Genomic DNA, 8375 nt, shown 5'->3' with positions numbered 1-8375 from the left:
CTGCTGTGCTCGCGCAGAAAGAAATCATACTGAAATCCTTTGCAAACAAGAACACATGCGTCGGAGTATTCATAGACTTTTCAAATGCTTTCGATCGTATCAATCATCAAACACTTCTCGAAAAATTGGAATTATATTGCATTCGCGGCTTACCACTACAGCTACTAAACTCATATTTAGAGCACCGCCATCAGTGTGCTACAATAAAAATTACTTTTCGTCATTTCAGAAAATTACAACAGGCGTGCCCCAAGGGAGCATAATAGGTTTATTATTATTTTTATTGTATATAATGACATTGTTACGATTGATAAAAATCCGAAATACATCACACGCATATGACGCACGTTTATTTTTTCTAAGGCAAGGACGTACGACTGCTACAGCCAGTCATCAACAAAGCACTTCAGTCATTGCAAATATGGATTAACGCAAATTCGCTCCTTATCAGTTCACGTAAAACCAAAGCAATTAATTTTCATCGAAAGGGGCATGTCTGCCCCCGATATATAAGACTTAACATTGGCGACTCGAATATTGAAATCGTTGGCGCGACAAAAACATTTGGCGTGTTCTTCCACAACAATATGTCTTGGGACACGCACGTTAATTATACAACCTCAGTGTCAAAGTGCGTAGGCATTCTTGCTAAATGTCGGTATTTCCTTCCTGCACGGATAAAACTGATAATATACAATGCACTCATGTTAATAACTGGTTTTTGGTTTGAGGTTCCACTATCCCAACCCAATACTAACAAATTACACCTGCTGCAAATGAAAGCCATTCGTCATACAGCAAATGCAGAATATTTCGCCCATACAGAACCACTGTTCATACGTTTCAATTTGTTGCCTATTCATAAATGTATGACTATTTCCTAGCACTTCGGTACAAAACCTCCATTCATAATACTCAATCTTCTTTCATACAGTCATAACAATTAAAAGTGAACATTCCCATGTATAGTGTAAGAAACCAAGAGTACTGGCACCTTCCATTTTGTCGAACTGAAGATGGCCGCCGAATGCTTTGTTACGCTGTTCCTCACCTATTGAACAGGTAAACACGTCAGAATATAATTTTAGAAAGGTATGCTTCGCGTAATCTTCGTCAAATGTTTCTTGCTTAACATTACTTTCATAGCGAATAATGTGAACTATTATAAATGTGTTACGGTATACTTCGTTTCATATTATTTTTACACATGTACAGTGTACCTTGATTGCTCTATTGAAAATGTGGAGTTGATGGAATCCATCAAACATCAACATGGTGGATTATGGTAATGGCATTAATGATGGCATGACAGCAGATGACTGCATGCTGGCAGGGTGATGGCATGACGGCAGATGACTGCATGCTGGTAGGGTGATGGATGACGGCATGCTGGTAGACGTCGGTACGGCGGTAGCTGACGGCATGCGTCGGTAGCTGACAGCAATGGTAGCGTCGATGCTGGCAGGTTGAGTGACGGTATGACGGCAGATAAGCGAAATTGCACAAAAATGATGACGACATGAAAAGGAAAGGTGGTATGCAATGCTAATTAAAAACTGGTTTCATTTCTTGCGAATAAATTTATGAAATAAGATTTGCAGCAAATAAGTAAGCTTGCCTATGCGTTTTGCTCTGTCCATTCATGTCGTGATCATTTTTCTGCTATCGTGCTACAATGCTCTGAAAACTTATCAACCATTTTATGAGAGCTTAGAGGTGTGTGCTGGGGTGCTTAAAAATATTACACCAAACAAACTTGGTTTGAACGTTGAATATATTATCATTAAATATCAAATATGGTGACTATCTTCGAACAGGTGGGCAGCTGAAAAGAAAAAAATCTGAGTTACACACTAAAGCTTATACAATCCAGATCAACTCAAAACAAATGTATATTCACATTTCACATACCTCCTTAAACATTCTGAGATGGTCACTCCGATGTGGTCCCTTGCTTCTGCCCTTCCTCTTTGCCATAAAAATAGAAAGCCTGCAGAAAAAGAACATTTTCAACAAATGAAGTGAAAACCATTCTTCAGGTCATGGAAGGGTGCTCTGGACCAGCACTGCTCTAAAAGGCATCGCATGGTGGCAATGCCTTTCCAGGGAAAGGATTTTAGTAAGATGCAAGCGTGCATGCATGCAACCGAGAATTTCAAGAGAACATGCGTTAGCAGCAGGTGGGAAAGCAAAACACCCTCGTCTAGAAGAATTCTATGCTCAAAGCGCAGCCAGTGAATACCAGGCGCAAAAAATGTAGCTTCAGGCGAGTGTGTTGAAGGTTAGCAACACGTTAAATTGAAAAGTGAAGAAGGCCAGATGACATTAACCTGGTTGGATGCATTGAAGCGACGAACAGAAACGCACACAGTCTTAACATTAAAGTGCAGACTAAACGAACCCTTGCAAAAACTTCAGCAAACTTGTGATGAATTTAGAGAAAGTTCAATACTATGAGGACAACCGAGCTGTGCAAGCACTAAAGACCCTTTCGGAAGCCGCACAAGAACGAGAACGGGTGTGCCAAATTTGCCATGGAACATATTATCAATAGTGATAAGGCGCGCTGACTAGACAGGAACCCACGTTGTGGCAAAGTGTTGTGGAAGGCGACTTATTGTAAAGGATACGAGCATGTGAGGGGCAAAAAACTGCTGATGCTGCCGTGTCAAAGCACACTAAAAATCTTGTCGGACCTTCTGCAAGAGACTCGAGTAATAAACCTAATAAAGGAACGGCTTCAAGTGGAGGGACAAAGCTTGTGGTCACTAAAAGAACCATACTGCAGCCTGATTACTGACGAAATGTCAATACAGGAAAAAGTAATTTATGGCTGCCAAGTCGACATATTTTCGGCCTTGATATAAGCTGTGAACCTTGAACCGGTGGTGCCACTGAATTAGCCTGCAGGCTCCTCTGGTTTGTCCTGCGGGGGCTTTCCACGGCTGACGTTATCCCCTTAGGGTATTTTTTTACCGGGAACAGGAAGCATGACCGGCTGAATTTGAACCTGAATTTGAACCGGCTGAACCGGAATTTTAGTGTGCTCAACTGTGTAAGGGGTGGGTTTCTTCATTATCCGTATTGTCACAGACAGCCACCAGACAAACAGCGCCATGTTTCTAGGCATGTCGGTTGACAACATACTACAACATCAGCATGTTTTGCTACATCCAGCGCGGCAAAATGACCCATCGTTCCTTTTATTTGACCAAACCACCTCATTAAGAACCTTAGAACCAACTTTCTAGAGAGAGAGAGGGGGATGTTTGATGGAATGCAGAAAGTTAGGGACTGTTTTGTTCTCAAGGCCCTCTTTAAGATCCAATAAAGGTTGTCACTTGTGAACCCAGTTTGGCTCCTAAGCTGATCACACATTGAGCCGAACCTGGAAAAAATTAAGCTGTCCCACGCCACCTTGATATTTTCGCCTGTTGTCATCAGCAGCCCGAAGTTCCTTCAGAAAAAGCCCAAAGGTCACGAACACGCTACAGAATCGAAAATTCCAGTAAAACAAGCCGAATAGTGCAATCCCATGTTAAGGACCATGCATCTACTCCTCGTAAATATGTGATTGCAGCCTGTTCAGCAAGGTGTCTCAAGTGAAGCATGACAAAGCGCAATAACACAACAGCCGAACGAAGAACTGTAGCGCGAATGGCTGATTGTGTGGCAACTTTCCGAATTGACGCCACCGCATCACCGATAGCGTGCACCACAGGCGACGCGGCGGAGGAAAAGAGAGCTATCGTTCTCACAGGCGGAGAGGAGCATTCGGCGGGCTGCACCAAAAGGGGGATATCAAGCAGCTGTGTCACCTCTAAATGTTGCATCATGTGCATCCTAGTTCTCTTTTTTACTAAGAACTCCCACCTTCGTGCTTGTGTTTCAGCAGTTCAATGTACAATGGCAGCAAAGGTCCATGTTAAACAATACATAAAGACGTTAAATACAATACATCCAAATTCACTGATTCCAAACTCGGAGAGCAATGAATTGCTGAAATGAAGATGCCAACCCGCATATATATACAGTGCTATTGGAAGACCAAAGCACTGCACTCTCGGTCAAATTATGCAAGTCCTGGTAACTGAATTCCACAGTGCACGTCATAGCATTGCACTACAATTGTATAGAACTAGGTGCTCACTTATTGTAACAAACCTGAAAAACAGCCAGTGACATCTGATGAGAGGTACATCCAGATAGGTCCATCTACCAAGTAGGGCATGCCAGCTGATCTCCACTGCAAGGTGTAACAGTCAGTAGCCTGCAAGATAGAAGTGAGTGGCAAACAACAAGCAAGTTGCATTAGCCTTAATCCTTCAACGTTCTAAATGCGATATTAAGGTGGCGAGCAAGGTGTTCTTCACACTCCAAGCGAAAATATGAGAACGTTAAAATACCACATTACCTGGATGTAAGGATGGCCGAAGTGACTATCACAGCATAGTGACAATGTCAACGATCAAGCTTCTAACTCAATTCTCTCTTTGGAAGTAGATGCCGTTCATTATGACCAGTTCATGTATGCGTAAAAAGGTGCCGAGATGAGCTCTCATTGCTATACGGCAAATTGCTTCCACGATTCTGTGACAAACCGCAGACCTAAATGATGATAACGTTGCCTTAACAATTAGGGAGTGCCTAGCGTTCCGTCCAGCCGGAATGCTAAAAACTGCTAAAGTTCCGTCCAGACTGAACGCCAAATCAAATCCAGCCAATTACCCGCCATTTCTCATTCTGGGATTTGGTGTAGTGGTTCCGCGGCTGACTACGATCGTTGTAGGCCCTGGTTGGATTCTCGCACCATTTTTTTTGTGTGTGTGTGTGGTCGTGGTTAGCGTTTTGTAATAGCAAAACTTCCCGCCCGCTTTACAATTCACGCGATGATAGCAGTAGGTCTTGGTTTTTTACTCAAGCGGCCGAGCTGCTCCCGCTCGCTGGAGCCAAGGCCGACGTAGCCATCGCCAGTTACACCCGATCTCCTCTAATTATTACCAGTGATTAATAATTAACAGTGACTCTGGCTAGTCAGTAAGCGGAAGCGATTTGGCCGGTTAGGTAAAAATCAAGACCGACTGCTCTCGCTGAAATATTGTGAAGCGGGCGTCGGGTGGCGACTTGGAGATCTGTCCAGATTGAGCTAGAGTTAGTCCGATCATCTGTAATTATTAATAATGATTAATATTTATCAGTGATTCTGGCTAGTCAGTGAGCGGTAGCGGTTTGGCTGGATGGGTAAAAATCAAGAAAGACTGCTCTCAACGCGAGTTGTGTCTCATCCGGACGGAACACTATACACAGCCTAATAATTCTGCCAAAGGAGGCTGGAAAGGCTGTTATGAACTGCTGAACAACAATACAAGTGAAGCAATTTTTTTTTGTTTTTAAAGTCTCTTCTAGGTGATTGCAGCTTAAACCAGGTTCAATTCTCCTTCCCACGCAGTGATTGAAGCCCACATGTGTCGGTGCATGTTTTCAGCTGGTACCGTCAATATCATGGCAACAATTTTTTTCCTTCAAAACATGAATCTAATTAGTCCTTAATAATGGCCGCGATGTCTTAGGGAAGCATAGGGAACCAGATTTAAGGTTGTGCTCACATTGACATTAAACCCATTGAAACGATTTTCAAAAATGACACACATTGGTATAGGCCGCAAAATTTGAAACATGACAATAATGCCTTACTGCCAATAATGACAATAGCCAGTGCTTAAAAATTTATTGCGATGAGAAAGAGGTTATCCTCTTCTGAAAAATTAAAAAAAAAACTTTCAGTGTGATCGAACCATCTAGAAAAGGCTGTTCTCCCATCTATTCTCTAGCGGCATATTTTCTAGAACTATATTTATTTACATCAAGTCATGTTTTTAACAGAGTGTATTCTTTGCTGTGCAATTATCTACACAAGCTACTCGAAAGAGACCTTCCAGTCCAGAGGAGACCCACTTTTTTTTTGAAGCATTTGCTCTTGTGCGGGGTGCCCTCATCCACACAATGAGAGCCCAATACAAAATTTAACTGAGCAACACGCGTGGCCGCGAATTATTCGGAGACGGTAGTGAATGTTGCAGTGCTTAAACGCTCCCCATGTGCGGCCAGCATTTCTTATGCCTCTGCACCAGACGCACGATGCGCATGTAGTTTCGACGTGGTAGCAAATTCGGGTTGAATGAACGTTTTTGGTGCTACTGATACACATGCACAAACATATATGCGATTATCGAACGATTGGAACACTCAAACATTCACTGCACATGCGGGGCTTACGAGCGTGATACCAATTTCAGCCATCGTACCCTCAATCTGAACGCAGAGAGCCTGGTTTGTACCAGTGCACTTTACTGAGTGACCGCTTTGAAAAATGACAATCCCTGCAGTGTAGTGTAGACTGCTATGTGCCTCAGCTAAAAGTTACCTAAAGCGTACCACTCCAGTCCAGGTACGAAAAATGATGCGAAGAACAATTTGCAATTCCTTAAAAAGAACTACCCACCCAAAAAAAAAACTTGCGAACTCAACCTGGAGCGGTCGACCGCGCGTATTGGCGATCGGTTGTTGCGAGCAACAAACCGTTTAGCCAACGTAGCAGTATGCTCCTACTTCGCTCAACAAAAAGCCTACAAACGGCACAAACAATAGGGCTCTTCGATTTACAGACTCGAATTCACCGCGGATATTCCGCCGGAGTCCGATGATTCCCCGAAGCCATAGGATACACAAGAAAATCGAATGCCTGACTGCTTACAGGGAATCGGTGGTGAGTCCGGGACTGTAAATCGAACAGCCCTACTGTTTCTAGTCCCGTACGCAATATCCGCGGTCGAAAGGCAGATCTACGTCACCCTCAAAATCAGTCGCTGTCCAAAAACATTAGGGCTAACCGACGACGCAAACGTCTAACACGGAACGGAAGAGCCCTGCCCTGTTAAATACACAAGTAAAGTGCAAAAAGTTGACTAGTCACTTACCTTAAATCACAGGCGACATATCTTCGTCGAAACAATAATCCGATGTCTTCAAAACAACCACAACAAAGCCACTCGACAAGCGCGTACATCTCCACCGTCTCGGCGGCCAGGAAGAAAGGAATGCGGCGGCGTGGCGGCGTGGCGGCGTGATGGCGTGGCGATGTTGCTGGATGGAGCAGTGGAGTACTGAGGCCGGGGTTTCGGTTTCGGCTGTGCCTTGGTGTTTTCGTAACGCAATCCATACACGGCGCGAAGTGAACAAAATGCGTCGAAACAAATTCTGGCTTGAAGATAGACACATAAAGCAATGTAAATAGAAAGATAAGGTTGCCATACCCAGCAAAAAGTTGAGTTTGTTGGGCTATCCTGTATATGAGCGATTGAGTTGTGGAATAAACCTCCGACATCACTTTGGGGGAAATCACTTTTGGTTAAAAACTACCAAGAACAGGAACATTTTTCGTTTTAAAAAAATCATATCGTGGTGTCAGCAAAAAAAAAAAAAGAAACAGACCACCGGAGGATCGAACCACCAACTTTGCAACAAAAAACGAGCGCGTTACCACTGCACCACCACCACAACCGGAATTTATGTCCGCACAAGTGCCATTTAGTTGGTTTTTCAATCTGAATCGCCCATGAATGCACAAATATTGTGAGTTATGTTTACTGCTTCTCGTATATAACCCATTCCGGCAGTCATACCGCTTCTTGGGCACGCACCAGTCTCCAAAATGAGGCTCACCTTGAGAAGTGTAGCCAGCTATCTCAACCTAAAAGAGATACGCACATCCCCGTTCTCCCCGACGAAAGCCAACGTAGCTATGAGTGAAATGGCATAGAGTGAAATGGCATGCGCGCCCGGAATTAAAATTATGTTGTGTAATAATACCGTGCTTAGATCTGTCTCAAGGCAGCTGATTACAACTTAGGAGTATCGGCGAAGCGCTAGACCCGTAGTCTGCCGCGTACAATTTAAGCCATGCCACGCACGGTTCTGTCCGCGGGCTCACCGCAGCGAAAATGAACACCTATGGTTTGACGGTTTGACCCTGTCGCAGCGAAAAAAAGCTGCCCATGTTTTCAACGTAAGGGTCGGCACTGCCATCCTTACACCGAAAACGGCGAATAAAGGGCATACAGTTTCAAACCAGCCCTCCAAGTTCTGGCTTAAAAACAAGAAGCGCTAATCAAAGTAGCTTTTCTCTAATATGCCAAGTTTTCAGCAGCACCTTATCAAAAATGCAGTTATTGTTTTTTCTTCTCGAAATTCCCAATGCCACCGCTATGTTTCTGTTGTTATATCAGTCCTTCGCTATCGAATGAATTTTCGCTTGCTGCCAGCATTCGTTCGGGAAATGCCTTTCCATCATCAATACAGCAGTCAAGCTTGCCGTC

At 43.7% G+C, this 8375-nt stretch overlaps 1 long non-coding RNA gene across 1 annotated transcript; it reads right to left on the bottom strand.

The window, feature by feature from the left end:
• Positions 1-1759: 1759 nt before the first annotated feature.
• LOC144166091 (uncharacterized) lies at positions 1760-7078 on the bottom strand. Its single transcript, XR_013321564.1, has 4 exons — positions 6978-7078; positions 4165-4270; positions 1912-1990; positions 1760-1825 (listed from the first exon to the last, which is right to left on the bottom strand). It is a non-coding gene; the product is annotated as an uncharacterized LOC144166091 (long non-coding RNA).
• Between the last annotated feature and the right edge of the window lie 1297 nt (positions 7079-8375).

Source organism: Haemaphysalis longicornis, unplaced genomic scaffold (genome assembly GCF_048455015.1).
Source record: "Haemaphysalis longicornis isolate Haplotype H1 unplaced genomic scaffold, Haemaphysalis longicornis Haplotype H1 scaffold_16, whole genome shotgun sequence".
In the NCBI taxonomy this organism is placed as follows: domain Eukaryota; kingdom Metazoa; phylum Arthropoda; class Arachnida; order Ixodida; family Ixodidae; genus Haemaphysalis; species Haemaphysalis longicornis.
This window is presented reverse-complemented; position numbering and strand designations above follow the sequence as displayed.